The following is a 21,349-nucleotide window of genomic DNA, read 5'->3' as shown; positions in this document are numbered from 1 at the left end:
CTCTCAGTGTCAGCTCCTCCATCCTTCAACCCTGCCCTTCTGCTCCTTCCCCTCTCCCCTCTGCCCTTTGCTCCTTCTGTCTCTGTCTATCTCCTCCCCCTTCCCTCACTATTTTTCCATCTCGGTCCTGTCAATTTCTCTGTTCGTCTCCTCATTCCCCCCTCTCTGTTTCCGTCTCCTGTCTCCCCTCTGTTCACCACCTCCACCCCATTTCTCTTCCTATCTCCTCCTGCCCCTCCCATTGTCCATTTGCCCCCCCCCCCCAAAGCCCTTTGTTCCTTTCTCCCCCTCTGTCCATTTGTCCATTTGTTTCTTGCTCCCCCTCTGTCCATTTGTTTCTTGCTCCCCCTCTGTCCATTTGTTTCTTGCTCCCCCTCTGTCCATTTGTTTCTTGCTCCCCCTCTGTCCATTTGTTTCTTGCTCCCCCTCTGTTCATTTGTTCCTTTCTCCCCCTCTGTTCATTTGTTCCTTTCTACCCCTGTGTCCATCTGCTTTTTCCTGTCCCCCTCTTTCCTTCTGTTCCTTTCCCTTCTCCTCTGTCCTTCTTGTCCTTCCCACCCTCTGTCTATCTGCTCCTCCCCCCTGTCCTTCTGCTCCCCCCCCCCCCCCCCACCTGTTCATCTGCTCCTTCCTACCCTGTCCATCTGTTTCTTGCCCCCCTCGGTCCATCTGTCCTCTACCCCCTCTAAGTCCATCCCCTCCTCACCCTCTCTGTTTCTCTATCTCCTATTCCCCCTGTCCCTGTACATCACCTTTTCACTTCCCTCTCTGTCCATCTCCTCTCCCCCCATATCTGTGTCAAACTACTCCTTCACCACCTCTGTCTGTCCATCTCCTCATCCCCTACGCTCTCTCTCTCTCTCTCTCTCTCTCTCTCTCTCTCTCTCTCTCTCTTAGTTATCACTCCTACCTCAACAGGAAGTTGCGGTTCTTATCTCCATGGTATTTATTTCCAGGTGGTAAGTAGTATACGTAATAAATTTAGTTTAAATCGATTCATGGGTTTAGGAAGAGCTTTTCACCTGTGGATTTGCCCATGTACGCACATGTTACTACATACATTTAACATATTTCTCACATATTTGTACACATATTTTACCTGTATCTATATCGAAATTTGCCCTGCAGTTTCGTTTTCATGTTTCTCATGATTTTGACATCATATCTCCTGAACTGTGTGTCATACAGCGATATAATTTTGCTGGTATATTCAGTAATGTACAAAAATGCTGTCCGCAAAATGTGCTGCGAATATAGGTAGTAGTAGAGAAGCAGAAAATTAAAACGACGTGCCTGATGCGGCAACTTTTGTGCACGAAGAGCGAAAATGTACGCGATAAGCTCCGTTCATTCCTTTCATCATTTTGTGGGTGTTGACAGCGAGAAAAAGTTTCGTAAACGTTTGAAATTATGTTTTAAAGTTCGTTGCAAGTCACTAAGTGCACTTATTCTCAAATAGTGCACGAATATATTCTGTCTGTTGGCGCGTCGGAAGCTACGTTACTTTTCCGCCCCACACGCATCCCTGTGATACGTAAGTGGTTGTTTCCAGACTTTACGTGACATGTGTACCAGGCTTGGATGAAATCGGCCCAGTGGTTCAGGAGATGTGGAACATAAATACATATATAATACTTATTTACATACCTCCATTTTTATAATATGTATAGTTTTTTATTTACTTAATAAAACATGACTACAAGTTACATTTAATGTTCGGATGCAGTAATATTTTTCTATTATGCCTTTAATGATTGATGAATGCAGTATAAGATCTAATGGCAATAAGATATTTTTTATCAGCTATAATTACAGTTTTAACAATTTTTGGACTTTTCCCTTCACTTATACTGAGAAACCGTACTACCGGCCAAATATCATGATTGCAGGTCACTGGACGTACGCTACAGGCTTTAATGAGCTATTCTGTGAGTATCAAAACATGTACACATGTATCCGTATCCTTTAATTTATTGACTCAGAAGGTTCAACGTTTTACACGGGCAAGGGCCAGTTGGCCTTAGTATCTGACATAAATCTAAATTTGAGACGACTACCCTTTGCTGAGACAAAGGGGTCATAACGAACGGATGGATGGGAAAAAATGATAATTTTTTCGTGTGATATAACTACAGATTAACCAATTTCGGACATTTTTCTTTTACTTGTGCTGTGAAAATTTGCTTGTTGCCAAATTTCATGATTGTCGGTCAACGGTTTTGATGAGTGAATAAATGGTCGTATCAGCCTGATACGTTCAGGAGAATAAGAGTTCTTAAAACTTGGAGGGTCGGACAGACGGACAACAAGGCGATCGTATAAGGATTCCGTTTTTACGGATTGAGTTACGGTACCGTAAAAAGAACAAAGTTACCAGCAGATTAAAGAAGCACAGAACAGAGGAAACGGAAGGACGATAGGTCGATACCTGACGTAAGACAGATATATCAAAGAAGACTGTATAGTGTTTCACACAATCGATGCTTTCGGAATGTGTGTCACTGACATGGTTCTAGCGCTCCGTACTGTTAACGCTCCGAACTGGGTACATAGACTAGCACTAGCTCTGCTGTGGAGACGCACGCCCGAGCGCTAAGGACATGAAAAAGCGAATCCAAGGGCGGGCGGTGCGGTCGGAGCGGCCGGAGGAAGTACGCGCGGCCTCGGAAGTCCGGCCGCAGGGCTCGTCTTCGTCACTGCGTATCGCAGCTGAGTGCGCGTGGGCCGCCTGGTGGGGGAAGGTGTGTGGGAGGGGAAGGGGAAGGGAGGGAGCTGTGGCTGCTCAGTGCAGCGCCAGCCGCAGCCCGCTCCGGTCCTTGCCGCCTGCTGAGCCCGTAAGTACCGGCAACCTGTTTCTGGCCCACAACCCGTTCGCTCAGTGCCCCTCGCTTCAAACAAGACTCGGAGTACTGTGTATTACCCCACACAAGCGCGTCATTGACTGACCTTGTTTTGGTCCGTCCAGAACCGTTTGCCTCCGTGGATCGTTAATTTTCTTTACGAAATTATCACGTTTTCCATCAAGCCATCTTTCTGTGCTCGTTAGAGTGAATGCTTTGGCTATTTTAATAAGGCTCGTGGGATTAAAAACTGACATTTGCTATATGCACTAAACTGGAAAAGTTCATTAATTGTAATCTGTAGTGTATGTCTGTAAAATTGCATTAATTATTACTATATTACTCCTTTCGCTTGATCAGTGCACTAATACTTCTTTTTCCTTTGCAGTATCCAAGAAGAGCAAGTACGAAAGTAAGTACAAACATCCTTATGTTACATAGGGCACAAATTTACGTTTTAACATTGTGTAAGTCTGTTGATCCCAAATAATGATAAAGCTGTGCAGCTGAAAGATTAATCTGTTGTGGTGATAGATCTAAATTGTCGCGGTTTTAGTAGCGTGTCAGTAAAAATAATAAGGCATGAAAGTTTTGAGAATCTAACTGTTCTCTTGACATTGAGCGATCATTAAAGAATCGTTTTAAATTTATACGAAGGCGTACCTTACGGGAATCAGGTGGCCCGAGCTTGAAGGACAGGATGAAATAGGTCCCCCTGTCGAAGAGTTACGTACATACTGTTAGATGTCGCCTAAGGATCAGGCCATTATTATTTCGACGATACACTTCAGGAACCATTTCGAAACCAATTCGTATTTGCTTACTCCTACAGTAATACTAGGTGACTCATTAGATTACAACTGTAGAGGATATCTTGATTTACGTGTAAGAACGGAGAGCACGTCATCAGCCACATGTATAAAGCGCGGACTATCCGTTTCCCGTCAGCCTTTATCGGTCATGCGTAACAGCTGTTTCAGATGACAGTCTAAATGAGAGCGTAAGATTGCTCAGCGGAGCGCGCGTCTTTCTTATCTCGTCATTCCTTCACGATAACCAGTGGGGTCTTTCTTGAAATGAGGCTGCGGCGAGTCACGTCGTCAGGAATGCCGCTACAGCTTTAAGCGCTGCCTTCAGATGATTCGCCACTCTGCCATAGCTATTTTCGTACTGTTTTTCTCTCGTAGTTGTCATTACGCAACTCCCCGACTTAGGGACACGCTTTGCCCATTGTCTTATACGAAAAGCGATGCCAGGAAACCCGTATGCGTCTAAAAGCGCTAACTAGCTACCTGTGCAGATCTTGCTTTCGAACGCATGCTCGTTTAAAGAAGGGGCCGGCGATGCTTTCGCTGCGAGAAGTCGCCTGAGCAACAGGCAAGCTTGTAAGTGCGACCTGTTGCCGAATACCAGGGGCACTTGCTGCTTGTTTCTGTAAATTTTGCTAGTGGAGCTGTGTGATGAGATTGCGATTTGCATTCTGGGGCGCCGAGTTCTGTTGAATAATTCCGCAGCCCACGTCACGCACTGTAGCAGACGAGCAACAAATAGTTACCTGCGTACCATTCTTATGCGAAATTCAAATCGGATGTTACAGTTTTTATTTATGGCGTCGTGAAGCTGCTTGCTTTCATAAGCTCTTTTTATCAGTGTTGCCGAGACTTGGTTGGTACTCTTTTTTTTCCGCTGACACTCTTTAACTGTTGCGCTGATTTACGAAGATTGTGATGTCAAGTTTGATTTAGTAACTACATAATGTCGAGTCATTAGTCCCTGAACTAAAAGCCACTGTAGTTCTATACAATGGTAGTATTAAAAAAAGTCAGCCGCTAACGCTGCAGTTTAATCATGTATGTCTGATTCTTCCTGCATCTAATTTTTTTAAACATTTCCAGCGGTTTTCGTTATGCTCAACATACTGAATAGCCTACCGTGCTTTTAAGAAGTTAATTACTGTTCCTTAGTATTTTGCACAGTAATTACCGATGTGTACCTAGAACTCCCGGCCCTATTTAAGAATTAGATAAACGCGGAAAATTCTTGCTTCAAATCCGAACACTATTAGATACGTACCATGGGTACCAAGCGAAGGCGGCGCAGTGGTTAAAACACTGGACTCGCATTCGGGAGGACGTCCGCGCACCCAGGTTTGGGTTTCCCGTGATTTCCTAAAATCGCTGGAGCCAATGCTAGGGCGGTTCTTTTGAAAGGGCCCGACCGACTTCCTTACCCAGTCTTGTAACAACCCGAGCTTGTGCTCCGTCTCTAATGACCTAGTTGTCGACGGGGTATTAAATACTAATCTTTCTTCATTCCTTAAGGATAATTGGTGGCATTCTTAGCGTTATGTGTGACTTGACATTCCTTTGTTAATATTGTAGTTTTGCTTTACCAGCCTTTCTTTCGTTATGTTTTGTTCTATTTCCCTCAACGAAACAACATACTTAAGAAGAATAAATACGCGATGAAGCTGTAGCAAAGCAATCGCCAGGTTAATGACTTCTTCGTGGTGTCCAGCCGAGTTGTTTCCATTTTATGCATAATATTTCAGCGACCGAGCGAGCTGTCTCTTTCAGGTGCTACGTGTTGTGCTGTTATATGCAGCTGGACTCCTGGCAGCGACTACATATGACAACACGACTCGCATGACCTGAAGAAGACGGCTGAGCCAGTCTCCCAAATATCGAGAAAATAAATGGAAGCACACAATCAGTCACGCCAAGAAAACCTTCGAGATCTGCACATATAGGACCCCAGCACGCTCATAGCTGCACTGTATTGCCCTTCCTTCCTAACGCAAATATGAGCTTTTCAGTAAGGGCAGCACAAACTCCGAAAAACACTCTAAAATTATCCAAATAATGTAGTTTATCGGTGCAACTTCCTTTTTAAAGTGGAAGGTCAGAAAGGGTCGCTTAGTAGTGTTTTCGGTTCGTTATAGGTATTACTCTTGATTGATAGACTTCTTTGACTGTTTTCTCTATGATTATCCTTCGTTGTTGCTAATCTGGGAAACGGAACGTCATTCAGGAAAATAGCTTTAGTTGCGATATCTACCGTATAATTAATTAACATTCGTGCGGATCAAAAATCATTATATTCTTTTTAAGTTCAAGATAACATCTATTTATTCCATACATTATTAGATTAAATTTCTAGATGTTTTAGAGAACCAATGGGGTAGAGCTTGTTGATAGAATACTGATAAGTCGACGAGATAATCTGTAACAGCTGGTAGGGTTTGCTGTATCGTTGACAGTAGCATTTTTGTTGTCAAACTGGGGGCACATGTCGCAGCGAGATACCGCCTGCCTTGTAATCCGAGACTGCCTGTGTAAACAGCCGGTGGCCGTCGCGGTAATCGTACAGCCCCGCTTCCAGAACTAAACACTACGCACCTCTTTCACATTAGCCAGTTGTTTTCCAGCCATGTTGCTAGGCCTGCTCATTAAACTCAACTGTCACTGACTGCTTAGTTTTCTAATGATAGAGTACAAATTTAAGATCCTCGGTGCAATGGTTAATCTTGCTGTGCTAGTTGGCTACAGTCGTATCGTGTGAAAAAGACGAGTAACAACCAAGTACTATATTCGTAAATGACCGGCGTTGCGCATTGAATCCTGTGAAATCAAACAAAAGCTTTCAACCCTAGGCATAGTCAATCTTCGTTGAAACCTCGGCAAAATTTTCAAAAGTTAAAGGAAAAAGTGTGTCGGCGGTTTAGTAGAAGGCGGGATCCTGCTTTTTAAGATAAATGTTCAGTTGTAATCTTCCGGACATAATTTTTACATCTGTCACCATTTAAAGTACCTGTCTATAAACAAACTTGGGAGTGTTCGATTGGCTCCAGCGGTTTTCAGTTTGTTTTTGTCCCGCGCTGTATACCATCGTAGCCTACTAACTGCATCACTTTCTGTGAATATACATCTGATTTCTTTTCACAATCTCACAGACGGAAATACCGTGGTTACTCTACTTTCCTTTGTATACAGTATCCGAGCGAGATCACGCGGGAGGCCGTCGGTTAAGACTCCCGTCAGACTATCTGGATATAGGTTTTCTGTGACTTTCCGAAATCGTTTATGACACATAACGTATAATGGTTTAAGTGGAAAAGACGTGGCTAATTCCCTTCTCCCTTCTCCATTCTCCTACAGTCCGACCGTGTGCTGTTTTTATAATGATCCAGTTGTCGACGAGACATTAAGCTCTAATCTCTCTCTCTTTCTTTCACTCTCTATTGTTAAATGCTGACGAGTTCGAGAAATTTCACTGTGAAGCCTCCAATATTTTTTGACACAATAATGCCTGTTCTGTTCTGACTCAATAATGCCTGTTGTGTTCTAAATACGAGAAACGAAATACCAACACCTACAGCTGTACTCGCAAGCCATCTTACAGATGTGTAGGGAAGGATACTTTTGGTACCACTATCTTCCCCTCCCCGCCCCCCCTCTTCCATGTCCTAAACGTGATTTCTCGAAGGAAAGAACGCCTGTAGATGAGCCTCCATATAAACTGTAGTTTCTCTTGTCTTCTCGCGATGATCATTTCGCGAGACATACGTGGTAGGAACTATACGTTGCTCTTTCTTGCTTGGAACGTACTCATGCCGAAGTTTAACACTAAATGTCTCCGTGATGAACAATGCTTTCCTGCTAGCTTGTGCTGCTGGACTTCGTTGAACATCAGTTCCGCTCTCGCGCTTACTAAGCGATTTCGTGAAAAAACGCTACATTCTTCGTTCGATCTTGTCTCTCTTTTCTATCAACCCAACCTGATAAACAGTTATAGAAGAATGTTTTCTAAGCATCTTCTTTCGTGGCTGAAAAGTAAATTTCGTTAGGTTTCTTCCAATGGATCTCAACCCTACATATGCTTTCCCTACAGTTAATTATATGTGGTCGTCCCGCTTTAGGCCTATCTCTCAGTGCGTGAACACCGAGCTGTTTCTTGTATTCCTCTGTGACGTAGCTTACAATATTGTTTCGAAGTTCCTACGTGACAGAATATTTCAGGATTCGTAATATCTTGGAGAACAGTGTACCTGCTATGATGATATGATTCTTAATAACGTATCTGCAGCTACGCGGAAAAAAAAAGTTCGTTTACAGTCGTGGGGTTAGATCTGATAGCACTTTGCAGGAGATTGGAAAGTTACTCGGCACATATACCTTCCATTGCAGTTCAACGTTTTTGAAGACGTAATTCTTTCAGCGTGGCGTTCTAATAGGCCGTGGAAATTTGACTCGATTACACTATTAAAGTGAAGGCTATGTTGTTTTAAATCGTGTTGGTAGTATCAATTACAAATCACAAGGGAACAGAACTCTTCTGAACTTCTGGTGTGTCGAACAAATATTAGGACAAAGACAAGAAAAGTATTACAAAACAACACATTAATTCGACTAGTTTTGCCCAGAAGTGGGCGACGTCAATAATTGCTTTAGGAGGCTCTTGAGGCTACACTGTGTGGAGTGATCAGGGTAGGAATGCATGCGTTCAGTAGTCTGGACCTCGTTACAGTTGTGCAGTTTAGGTGGTATTTGACATCTCTTCTTTAGCAAACCATTTTGCATCTTATAGTTCCTGTTGACAGTCGATTACGAGATTACCACATAGTCTTTTTTTGCGATGGATATGTCCTAGTTCTCCTGATGGTTCCATCCAGTGATTGTCTACTGAAGTTAACTATATCTCCACGTAAGCTGTTTTGTGTTGGGTTCCATTGAAAAAGCTGTTTCATGAGCTTAGCCTTTGGCTGGATGGTCGAATGCTGTGTGGTGGGTGGAGGACTTCATCCTCTCATTGCAGGCTGTTGCCTGCTGTCGAAATTATCTTTGAAGCGACTCTACTTAATTACAGTTATGGGAGGAGACTGTTTCAAACTACGGTCTCTCCACCATGAGGTAAATTTCCGTAAGTTTTGTCGTTTGAGTACCGGCATGATTGTGTCAAGATGTGATGGTTTTGTTCTGCAGAGCTACAGCTATCGGTAATGCGATAATTGGTAGGCGTATAGTGCTGTAGTAGAAAGACACAATTACATTCGAAATTTATCACTTTGGAGACATGCACGTCGTTCGAATTACTCCCAACAGGGATGGAATACGTTATTTTCCGAGATACCGCGAAGGAATCATTTTATCGAGAATATTCCCATTCTTTCACTTGTGGCAATGTCTGTTAATGTGAAAAAAATGTTGTGTTGCTCTCGGCTCGGAGTTCATGTCGAACTAGAGGTCCAACTTTAAATGGCTCGTATCGGAGGAAGGCAAAAGCATACCACCTCTAATAGAAAATTACTTATTAAATCACGATAGCATTCAAAACAATCATCGGGATGATAACAGTTTCAACTTATTCTTATAAAACGCAGATTTCTTCGTTAAGCCGTCGAGAAACGGGTTAGTGAGGTGTTGGTAGTATGTGTATGGTGTTTGAAAAAGATCCCTGCGAAGAAACGTTTCGAATCCTTCGGAACCTTATTCTGAAGGAAGGTAAGACTATATATATTGGGGTAGTCTGAAAATATTCAAAGGACGAAAAGACGGTTTAACCGAAACCGTTTACCAGAAACTAATAAAAAAATGTGCTTGAGCTTAGTTATTTAAAAGGTCTTTGGGGGAAAACAGTTACTAAGGACAGTCAGCGTACGGCAAATGATGCTTCAGGAGGAACTTTGAATGGAAGGAAGATCAAAGGACGAAGCATAAGGGAGTCTTCATATTGGAAATGTAGAAACAACACGGAGGCAAAACTGGTGGTGGTGGTGGTGGTGGTAGTTCTTCATTAACCCTTTCCTTACCGAATTTCGAAGTTTTGAGAAAAAAAATCTGCATTCGTTTTTACACTTATTTAGGTGCATAAATGTAAAATATGATATGATCTTTTTTATATGTTTTATTCCAAAAATGTTTTAATGTTGCATTTAAGCAACAGTGGTTCTTACTGGTAGTGACATCATATAAACAAAATTCAATAAACATGGGTTCATGTAAGCAAAATATTGGTTTATACATCACATTTTATAGCTTAGAAGTCTATGCACAGCATTTTTATTATTGACAATGTGGTGATGACTAATTTTACTTCGAGTAATTAACAAATTCAGCTCTGTGTATTAGTAAAAATTTGAAATTTTTGTACTGCAAACATTACACTGTTTTACTTTCACGTATCTTGTCAGACATCAGTGTGTGTTGTATCTTTGCCTTATGAAGTTATTATATTCCATGAAAGATGACCGAGCGAGGTGGCGCAGTGGTTAGCACACTGGACTCGCATTCGGGAGGACGACGGTTCAATCCCGCGTCCGGCCATCCAGATTTAGGTTTTCCGTGATTTCCCTAAATCGCTCTAGGCAAATGCCGGGATGGTTCCTTTGAAAGGGCACGGCCGACTACCTTCCCCGTCCTTCCCTAATCCGATGAGACCGATGACCTCGCTGTTTGGTCTCTTCCCCCAAACAACCCAACCCAACCCATGAAAGATGTGGAAACACTTCTTATTTACTGTGAGACACAGATGCGCTTTACACTTGGGTGCAAAAAATTTGTGTAGTAGACTGCAACTTTACATCGACCTTTCTTCTCTGCCATATCTGCAAAGTGTTCAAACCCATCAAAACGCATATCCATAACTGGAGCTGCACATACAGCCCTTTTTGCTGCAGGAGTCCTTGTCAACATTTCAGAACTTGGTCTTCCTCTCTTCTTTTGGGAACCTGATTTCCCCGCAAGCAGTAGACTTGCAGCAATATTAGCTTGGAACTGCAGGAGTGACATCTATGAGGTTTTGCCACGTTGGACCATATGACGTCGGTGGAGTAGCCATCCATTGACAACTGCTACAGACAAACACCAGTACACAATGCGCATATACCACTTCCGTGACCTCAAGTTGATACGGTATAGTTCTATCAACATGTCAGCAAGGTCCACGCCCCCCATATGTTTGTTGTACTTTTCCACTATGTAAGGTCTAGGTACATCAATGAATTTCTTTTCAGATGCAGAATAGCGTCTACATATTGCCATGGGCTCAACACAAGCATATGTTGACACGAAATTTATGCATTTTCCGTCAAACCAGCGTACTAAAGCTACATTGCTTGTTGTCTCCACTCTCCAGTCACAGGAGCCACGTCCAGTTTTCTTGAGCTCCGCTTCAGTTTTCAAGGGACACTTTCCCATCCTGTCTGTCCTGATAGTGCCACAGAATTCAATGCCCCTTTCTTTCAGGGTAATTGCTAATGGTATAGACGAAAACCAACTATCAGCAAACACTTTGAAATGCTGTTTCTCTGGCAATGTTTCCGTCAATGCCAAAACAATATCCCCAAACAAACCTAATCCTCTATCACTGAAGGTGTTTTTGCCAACATAAGTTTCAAAATCATACATCATGCCTGAAGCACCAGCTCTCGTAAAAGATTTGTAGCCCCACTTGTGAGGCTTATTTCCTATGTACTGTTTCAAACCGCTTCTACCCTTGAATGGTATTATCTGTTCATCAACAGATTGGTATTCTTCTGGGGGAGTGTCTTCAATGATTACTGCAATGCAGACAAAAGTGGGCGAATCTTGAAGAATTTGTCACGATTACTATTAGCTTCAGGCAAGTCTAGATTATTGACAACATGAAAATACCGCAGTAGCTGGAAGAAGCGAGTTCTGCTCATCACATCAGCTTTTGGTGAATACCTACACTCATTCGACCAGTATAAATAAATGGAAGGCATTTTGATTATGCCCATGTGCAGTAAAATACCAACAAACTGCTCCATTTCGTTTTTGCTCGTCTGCAAAGAAACTGAATCTTTCTGCAAAGCATAGATATTGGACTGCTCAGCAATGAGTTCAAATACGTCAATATTCATAAATATTTTATAATAATGCAAAGGTGGCATTTCCTCTACTGGTGGTGGTGGAAGTGGTCCTTTCCATTCTGTCTTTTGTACCACAAAATCAGTTCTTCTAAATTTATAATCACTACGCTTACATCTATGTTTTACTTGCTGCTGTTGCTCACGTGTAGATGGTGCTCCTTCATTTGTATTGTTGTCGCTTACATTTGATTTTGGCTGAGAATCAATAACTTTACCACTCCTGACTGCATCAGCCTGAAATTTAAAGATATTGACGTCTAAAATACGTAATTATACTTATAATTATGTACTTTCTCATTATTGTTACTTCTCTTAGTGGTCCCTACCTTTGGAAATTCATATTCTGTCTCTTGTTCCCCTCTAATTGCCTAAATTTCAGCTCCATCCTCCTCTTCCACCATCTGAATGAAATTCATGACAGCTGCTTCGGAAATAGCTTGAGAACTTTCATCAATTTCGACAGTTTCATCTTTAGCTTCGTCCCCAACATCTGATATATCCACATCAGGGACATCAATGTATGCATTGAACTCATTATCGGGTAAATTCATAATATATTCTAGGTCAGCATCCGTCAAAAAGCCAGACATAGTGACACAATATTTAAAAAGTGTCTGGAATGTGATTTTATACCTGCAAAGCAATATTTCAAACACCTACATCAATAGATTTGTAAAGCGAGGCATTATATTACGGAATTTCCACTCAATTCCACTGTTGCTTTGAAGCAACATAAGGTTTTTCGCAGTTTATCTTGTCTGGAAATCATTATGCAAGTCAAATGTATGATGTACTTATGCAGGAAGGATTATCACAACGCACGATCATTATTTGACTGTAAACGAAAGTGCAAAACTTACGTATTTTACGCGTTTTTTTATCATCAATTCTTCACAATGAAGACTTCAGCAAGTAGTCACGCTCAACAATTGTTTCCTTCTTCCCGCGCGTTAGTTCCTGCCATCTGTTGTCAGGAACAGTCACTACTGGCATGGAGCTTCAAGTAAACAGTGGCAAAGAGTAGTTAAAATCGGTTTGATGAAAAATACATCTCTGGAAAGACGATGTTTCTTAAAAGCTACGCTGGTAAAGAAAGGGTTAACTGGAAATCTAGCTCTTGAACGTCAGTCTCTATGATGAGCTGTTCTGCTACAAATTCATATTTTTGCAGAGTGGTGTAATGTTTTCCCTTACCTTGTGCGTTGCTCGTGGAGACAACTTAACAGTGAGCCTTAATATAAATTGCTAGTAAGGACACAAATAGGCTGTAACATTTTTTTCTTTTGTTTTTAGGGTATGATTGGTCGTCTGCTCCAGTTTCCGTTTAACAAAAAATAAGAATGTGCTACTGTCCACATCCACATTGCAGGAAGCATGGAGGGTACCTGAATAGACAGCTGCATACAAACGCTGAATGGCCGTTTCTGGATGATCCTTTGCAGGCACATGTCCAGCACGGGAATTTACCGTGTAGATCAGCAGAGTTGACATTAGCAAAATTGAGATGGGAACACCCCCCCCCCTCCCCCCCCCCCCCCCCCCCCCAGGGAGTTTTAACAATGGTCACGTCTCTCACCACTTCGAAGGCAGTTGCACTTCAGTTAGAAATGTAGAAGACTGTTGCTATGTCCAGGCATTCTTGGATGCCGGTATCTCGACCAGACGAAGACATATAGACATATAGGAGACAGTGGACTGAGGGAGCTTAAGAAATGTGCGTAAAGCGAAAATCTTGCTATATGAAACTAAGTTTAAATAAAATAGTATGGACCATTAAGAAGTAATTGTGCCTGCCACACTCCACATGGTGGCCATTCGGTAGACTTTATAGGTCGAAATTAACGCTGTTACAGTAGGAAGTTGAAATACATAATGAGGTGGGATATCGATGTGTATCAGTGTGTGGAAGATCACCATTACTAACTGAGCTGCGTCTTGGACATATCTATAACCTGTATAGATACAGGAGAAATAATGTGTACCGAGTAGGATTTATTAAAATCAAAGTAATTTAATCAAAGTATTGTTAACGAAAATATTCGTTAAAAATTAGTAGAGACATCTTAGAAACAATAAAGGTTTCCGTGAGGATATTCGGAGACATCGTTTGATTGCATTTTGTTCATATCTGCACTAAAACTATTTTTTCAGTCACAACAAGGGATCTCATAAACCACCTTTGATTTGTTTTCTACTGTAGAACAGCTTCAGCTATATACAGAGTAATGTAATACAAGGTGTTTCAAAAATACTTTTACAGACTTCAGGGACATGCTCCTCTCACCAAAAATCAAAAAAAGAAAAAAAGTTCTTATAAACATATGTTCTAAAATCCTTGCTTTTCGAGTGCACAAGACAAATCACGCATTTGACGACTGAATCGCTAGGAAACGTTAATGGGCGGACCCGGATCAATTATCGTGATTGCTACACTCGTAAAACATTCTTTATATGGTCCGCCAGCTTCATTTTCAACCGCGAAACAGGTTCAAAATCACAATGTCAATAACTGTGATAAATGTCCTGTAATAATCTCAGCTGCTTTCAGAGAGATTCCGAGATTCGACCACTGGATCGGACACCATACACTGCTAACAGCTAGTACACCGCCTTCAAACCGGTTTCTAGGACCTTCTGTTGAAATACGCACGAAAACATAGGACAGCAAAAGTTGCTCCAAAATCCCAACACTTAACTTTCTTAATCGTAAATGAAATCCGCTGCAGTTGTGGTTACGAAGTTGCTTTATTTGGATAAAGGCAAAATGAAGGAACTTCGAAATTACAACTGGGGCGGGTTTTATTCACCATGAACGACCCAAGTAACAGTTTTGGATGTCACGTTAAGGATATATTACTTAAGTTTCTACTAGTAAAAATCCCTCTTATTAGCTTTAATTAACACTTGTCAAGTCCCTATCTTCCATCAAAAACAAACACTAGTTAATTAAAAGCTCCAATATTTGACACGGAACCTTTTCCGACCAGTCTAGTACGCAAGCGCTTAACAGCAACACTCACCTATAAAATCAGAATAATGCACCCCGGCACAAGATCCACTTAGGGTCATTAACTCACGACTTGAAATATTCAATACTTTTAATACGTTCCATGCGGTACGCTATGGAGGACTGCTGATCAGTTCCCAAATTCCGCGAGCTACCAACTTCCTAAATTCTTTACAGTCTTAAAGTCTTTTAGCCTGTCAGGCCTTCTGATTGGTCATCCCCTTCTCACAATAACAAAAGTGCTCTGGAAAACGTGTTTTTTTTTCTGCCAGGTTTTAGGCACAAGTTTCTTCCAACATTTTAGATCACATGTTTACTGGACTTTTTTTCTTGTTTTGGTCTATACTACCAGATCCCAAAATATGGAAAGCAAAGAACGTGCAGTAGATGAGATTTGTTTCACAGTATTGAAGATGAACAATTGCTCGTAGCTCTTAAGGTATGCATTTTCGACCCTATGTTTTTAGAAATTTTTGCTTCTAGTATCGTGTACTTTCAAATGTACACGTTTACGCTGTTAATTATTGTACACCCTGTATGTAGTGACTTCAATATAAATTTTGTATATGATAGTGCAAGAAAAAGGATGTTGGTGGATCTCCTAAATTAATGTGATGTGATGCAGGTGGTGTTTTTCCAACTAAGGTGCAGGGGAACAATAGCACAGCGATGGACAATATTTTGATTCGTTCTTCATTACTAGATGCACATTCTGTTAGCAAGAGGGTGAATGGCCTTTCAGACCCTGATGCACAAATTTTAACAGTAAAAGGCTTTTGTACACAAACAAATGTCACATATAATTAAAAACTATGTAGGAAAGTTAATCCAACAGCAATACAGAGTTTTTTAAATCTTGCCAAGGAACAAGAGGGGCAGGATGTTTATAGTGCCGATAACATAGATGATAAATATAATGCTTACCTTAACATATTTCTCACGCTCTTTAAGAGTTGCTTTACATTAGAACGTTGTAAACGGGGTACTAGTAGTAATAGGCAGCTCGGGTGGCTGACTAGTGGGATAAGGATATCATGTAGAACAAAGCGGGAATTAAAAAGTTAGAAGTACTCACAACCAAGTTACAGTAGCCCATTACAAACAGTATTGTAGGGTGCTTAAAAATGTAATTAGGAAGGCAAAGAGCATGTGGTATGCAAATAGAATAGCAAATTCACAGGATAAAATTAAAACCGTATGGTCAGTTGGAAGGAAGTGTTTGGTCAGCAGCAGAAGGTCGACGATATAAAGTCAGTTCGTAGTAAAAATATTTCTGTTACTGATAAATCAGATATATGTACAGTATTTAATGATCATTTTCTGAGGATTGCCGGTGGATTAAATAAAAATTTAGTTTCTACAGAGAGTCATATAACTTTCTTGGCAAATGACTTTCCGAGATTTATGTCTGAAATACTCCTCTGTGATACAGACAAGGGGTAGCCTGAATCAATAATTAAATCACTGAAGACTAAGGACTCTCATGGTTATGATGGAGTGCCTAGCAGAATATTAAATTACTGTGCTGCGCATGTTAGGTCTGTATTTAGCCATATTTATAATTTTTCCTTTAGGAATGGTCAGTTTCCTGAATGATTAAAGTACACAGTAGTAAAGCCGCTTTATAAAAAGGGAGAAAGAGATAATGTAGATAATTTTAGACATATTTCTATGCCATAAGTGTTTGCTAGAGCTATTGAAAAGGTTATGTATGTAATGATAATTGATCATTTTATATCACACTATTTGCTGTCAATGTTCAGCTCGCCTTAAGTCGTTTAACAACTGAAAATGCATATTCTCTTTTTTCTGTGAGGTACTGGATGGGTTAAACAAAAGGTTTCTAACGCTAGGCATATTTTTTGATTTAACTAAGGCGTTTGATTGTGTTGATCACAAAATATTGCTCCAGAAGCTGGACCATTACGGAATATGGGGAGTAGCTCACAATTGGTTCACCTCTTACTTCAGCAACAGACGGCAAAAGGTCGTTATTCACGATGTTGAGAATGGCTGTGATGTGGGATCTGCATGGGGTACAGTCAAATGTGGGGAGGGAGGGGGGGGGGTGCCCCAGGGATCAGTGTTGGAGCCACCCCTGTTCCTTATTTATATAAATGATATGCCCTCTAGTATTATGGGTAACACTAAAATATTTATGTTTGGTGATGACACTAGCTTGGTACTAAAGGATGTCGTGTGCAACATTGGCTCGATTTCAAACAGTGCAGTTCATGACACAAGTTCATGGCTTGTAGACAAACTAACGCTAAATCACAGTAAGACTCAGTTTTTTCAGTTTATAACACACAATTTAACAAAACCTGGCGTTTTAATTTCACAGAATGGGCATATGATTTGATTTGTGAAACTGAGCAATTCAAATTTCTAGGTGTTCAGATAGATAGTAAACTGTCGTGGAAAGCCCACGTTCAGGATCGTATTCAAAGATTTAATGCTTCCATTTTTACAATTCGAACGGTACCTGAAGTGAGTGAGCGTTCGACACGAAAATTAGTCTACTTTGCTTATTTTCATTCTCTTGTGTCGTATGGTATTATATTTTAGGGTAACGCTTCCCATTCTAAAAGGATATTTTTGGCTCCAGAAACGGGCGGTTCGGGCAATAAGTGGTGTACGTTTGGGAACCTCTTGTCGACTCCTGTTCACGAGTCGGTATTTTGACATTGGCCTCTCAATATATATATTCCTTACTGTCATTTCTTGTTAACAGTATTAGCTTATTCCCAAGAAGCAGCAGCTTTCACTCAGTTAACACTCGACAGAAATCAAACCTGCATTTGGATCGGACTTCCTTAACTCTTGTGCAGAAAGGTGTGCAGTATACTGCTGCATCCATTTTCAATAAGCTACCACTCGAATTCAGAAATATTAACAGTAATCCACGACCTTACAAAGCGAAACTGAAGAGTTTCCTCACGGGTAACTACTCCTATTCTGTCGAGGATTTCCTCGAAAAATTACGCTGATTCATGTTGTATTGTTGATTGCGTTTATCTAAACTTATGGACTGACTTATTTCGGGTTCATAAACATTTTATTTTTATCTGTTATTACTTTTATGTTGTAACTTCATGTACCGACACGTTCATGGCCTTGCTGATTTGTTCTTCAATTTGGTCCTACAGAACTTGACGCGTAAATAATAAAAAAAAGACCCATGTAAACACAGTTCACACCATTGTGGAGCCATCACCAGCTTGCACAGTGCCTTGTTGACAACTTGGGTCCATGGCTTCGCGGAGTCTGCCATCAGCTCTTACCAAGTGCAGTTGGGATTCATCTGGCCAGGCCACGATTTCACAGTTGTCTAGGGTCCAACCAGTATGGTCACGAGCCCAGGAAAGGCGCTGCAGGCGATGTGCTATTAGCAAAAGCCCTCTCATCGGTCGTCTGCTACCGTAGTCCATTAACGCGAAATTTCGGCGTACTGGCCTAACGGATACGTTAATAGTACGTCCCACATTGATTTCTGCTGTTATTACGCGCTGTGGTACTTTTCTGTTAGCACTGACAACTCCAGGCAAACGCCGCTGCTCTCTGTCGTTAAGTGAAGGCCGTCGGTCATTGCGGTGCCCGTGGTGTGAGGTAATGCCTGAGACATGGTTTTCTCAGCACACTCTTGACACTGTGGGTCTTGGAGTATTGAATTTCCTTACGTTTTCCGACATGGAATGCCCAATGCTTCTAGCTCCAAATACCCGTCTGCGTTCAAAGTCTGTCAATTCCCGTCGTGTGGCCATTATCATGTCGGAAACCTTTTCACATGAATCACCCGAATAACAAATGACAGCTTCGCCATTGAAATGCCGCTTTATTCCTTGTGCATATATCTATCCCACGGCTTTTGTCACACCAGTGTTTGTGCTTGTCTTATTAGAATGACGGTTAATACGGGTATCAATTTAGTTTAGCATACTAGTCCGTCATTTGAGCTGCGCTGTACATACCGCGGAAGGCTTTACTTGGTGCGGAGGTCAGTGGCGTAGTGCGTCGGTTGTACCGAGAGGAGCTGTGGGCGTACAGGCGGCAGTGATGCAAGGCCTGCGTCATGGGCGCCGTTGCGCAAGTGCTCATCTTCTTGCGACGCCTCCCGCGCGGCCTGATGTATCTCGCGGTGGGCCTGTGACAGGTTTCAGCGTCACCGGACGCGTCCCGATATCTCGCGCACCCGAACAGATACGTGACTAAAGCTTTCTCTCTCTATGCAACCGGTCTTTCATATGAAATTGCCCGGTCAGACAAAAATGTTCAACACAACAGCAGTTTCGCTTTGTTGGTCCACTGTATCAATACACCCTTCGTTTGGTACAGATCCGCCCACGCTAAGCAAGTTTATGTCACACTCAACGGAAAAATGACTTGTCACTAGCTGTCAGAAACCTGTTCCTACAGACAGGATGTCTACCACGCAGCTGGGTTCTTTCTACCTACAGTTTTCCTGGAGGCAACTAACAAAGCTACACTCACTACATGACGTTCCTCGGGACTACAAAACTGCAAACACCAATCTCAGCTGAAAGCGAAGACCTGGTCAATTGCAAAAGACCATCACTGGATGGAACCATCAGAGTAACATAACCCCTGGCCCTCCATAACAGATTGTGGACAAGAACAACAAGATCCAAAGAAAATCTAAAATTGTGATAGCCAATTCTGCCTAACCTGTGCAGTTGTGACGAGGTTCTGACACTCGAACGCATTGTGTTGTTCTCTGGAAACCTTCACCCACTAAAGCTTTTCCTATTCTCATACAGCGCGCTCGTCTTATATTTCTCTTTTTGTGTTTTTGGTATGATCTTTCATATAGGATTAAACAAAATATTAAACATGTGACTTTCGAACTGCAGATGTCATTAGCGATGCGTAGGAGCAAAGATTCTCGGAACCTGGTGACTATTCCACTTTTAGTTTATATGCTCGTTAGATTAAAAACGGATAGGGGAAAATAATAGTAGGAGGAACTTGTTTCACTTTCATTGGCTGATCTTATGCAGAAAGCAGTTGGATTGCACACTAAACACTATCATATAACGTCACTGAAAACTGGTATGGCATATTGTCGTTTTGGCTAAGGTGCCAGTGAAGGCGGTTTACCATGGCCTTGCGTGAAAATACGAGCGTATTTTACTATAGAAAGTAAAATATACTCGCGAGTGTAAGGAAAATCGCTCAAAGTACTGCATCAACATCATATTCTACGTACTCCGCAAACCACCTTGCCGATGCGTAGCGAAAGATAAACACGTACCTAGCCATTTCATTTCCTGTTCCACTGGCAGATAGTAAGGGGGAAAAAACACTGTTTAAAAGCCCACGTACGACCTCTAATTTCTCGCATCTTATCTTCGTTGTTTCTTCCGCGAAATGAACTTTGGCAGCTGCAGGAACGTTCTGCAGTCGACCTGAAATGGTGGTTGTCTAAATCTCCGCAAAGAGCAGCGTCTCCCTCCAAGGATTTCCATTTGAGTTCGCAAAGCATCTCTGTGATAATTGCGTGCTCATCGAACCTACCGGTAACAAATCTAGCAATACTTCTCTGTATTGTTTCGAAGTCTTCCTTTAATCCGACCTGGCGGAGATCCCAAACACTCGAACATTACTCAGGAAAGGGTCGCATCAGCGTGGTGTACGCTACAATTTTGTGGTGAAAGCATAGCGAGCGATACAAAGGTGATTCCACGAAAAGGTGCTGTGGCTGGCTTTCGTCGTTGTTAATTATTAGCCAAAAGAAGAGAGAGTGGTGACGAAAATTAGAAAGGAACGTGCTTCCAAGTACGCCGTCTGAAAAAATAAGCGAAGCACCCGGAAGACTTGGTCGGATGTAAATGTAATATCGTACACATACACACTATCGCTTAGGTATGTGAATGGTTACAGGTATGTATATAAAGAGCTCGAGTGACCACTGTGATGCTGAGATATTCCCGTGGTCAGCAAGACCACCAGATATGTTTCCTATAGAACATGTGTGAAACCAACACGGACGTCAACTCTGTCCCAGTGCCAGTACGAAAGATAACAACAACCGGTTATAAGAGATGTGGGTGAGCTTGAGGACAGGATACAACGGCTTTATGACATCCTGCCTAAACGAATCAATCCATGCACCCAGACCAGTGGGTGTGCAGCGCGCCATACTGGTAAGTGGACTCATGCTGGCAAGATATTTGTAAATTTGATTCGATTATGTAATCATCGAAATAACATCACACATCCTCTCAACCCCCTAAGTTTCCTTCCGTGCCACCGTCTCCTTCTGGATCCTCCACTTTTTTTGCCGAGCAGTGTATTAATGTTTTGAAAACGAGAGTTCGTGAGCCACAAACCGAGCTAGGTAGCGTACTGGTAAGAAGCCAGATGTGCATCCGAGAGGACGACTGCTCAGATCGCGGTGCGGCACACAGATCTAGTTTTTTTTATGTTTCCCTAATTCTCTTGAAATTAATGTTTAAATGATTCGTGGCAATTTCCTTCCCTATCCTTTTCCAGGCTCAGTTGACGACCCCCTCGTCGACAAGACTTTTAACCTTAACTGCCCGTTCCTCCAAGGAAAACAAACAGTGAAAGAGTATATTTATCCAGTGTAAT

At 41.9% G+C, this 21,349-nt stretch overlaps 1 protein-coding gene across 5 annotated transcripts in view; it reads left to right on the top strand.

The window, feature by feature from the left end:
• LOC124594111 (GTPase-activating protein skywalker) overlaps positions 1 to 21,349 on the top strand; it is a 309,749-nt gene that overhangs the window by 120,153 nt on the left and 168,247 nt on the right. For 4 of the 5 annotated variants that reach the window (XM_047132465.1, XM_047132463.1, XM_047132467.1 and 1 more), the window contains exon 2: positions 3,229 to 3,252. The gene's annotated coding sequence lies outside the window, so the exon portion shown is untranslated. Of the gene's footprint in view, positions 1 to 2,789; positions 2,835 to 3,228; positions 3,253 to 21,349 lie in introns of those variants that run through there. The other variant, XM_047132464.1, reaches the window with a different exon arrangement.

This window comes from Schistocerca americana, chromosome 2 (genome assembly GCF_021461395.2).
Source record: "Schistocerca americana isolate TAMUIC-IGC-003095 chromosome 2, iqSchAmer2.1, whole genome shotgun sequence".
Classification (NCBI taxonomy): Eukaryota; Metazoa; Arthropoda; class Insecta; order Orthoptera; family Acrididae; genus Schistocerca; species Schistocerca americana.
The sequence above is the reverse complement of the archived record's forward strand: the minus strand, read 5'-3'. Positions and strand labels throughout refer to the sequence as shown.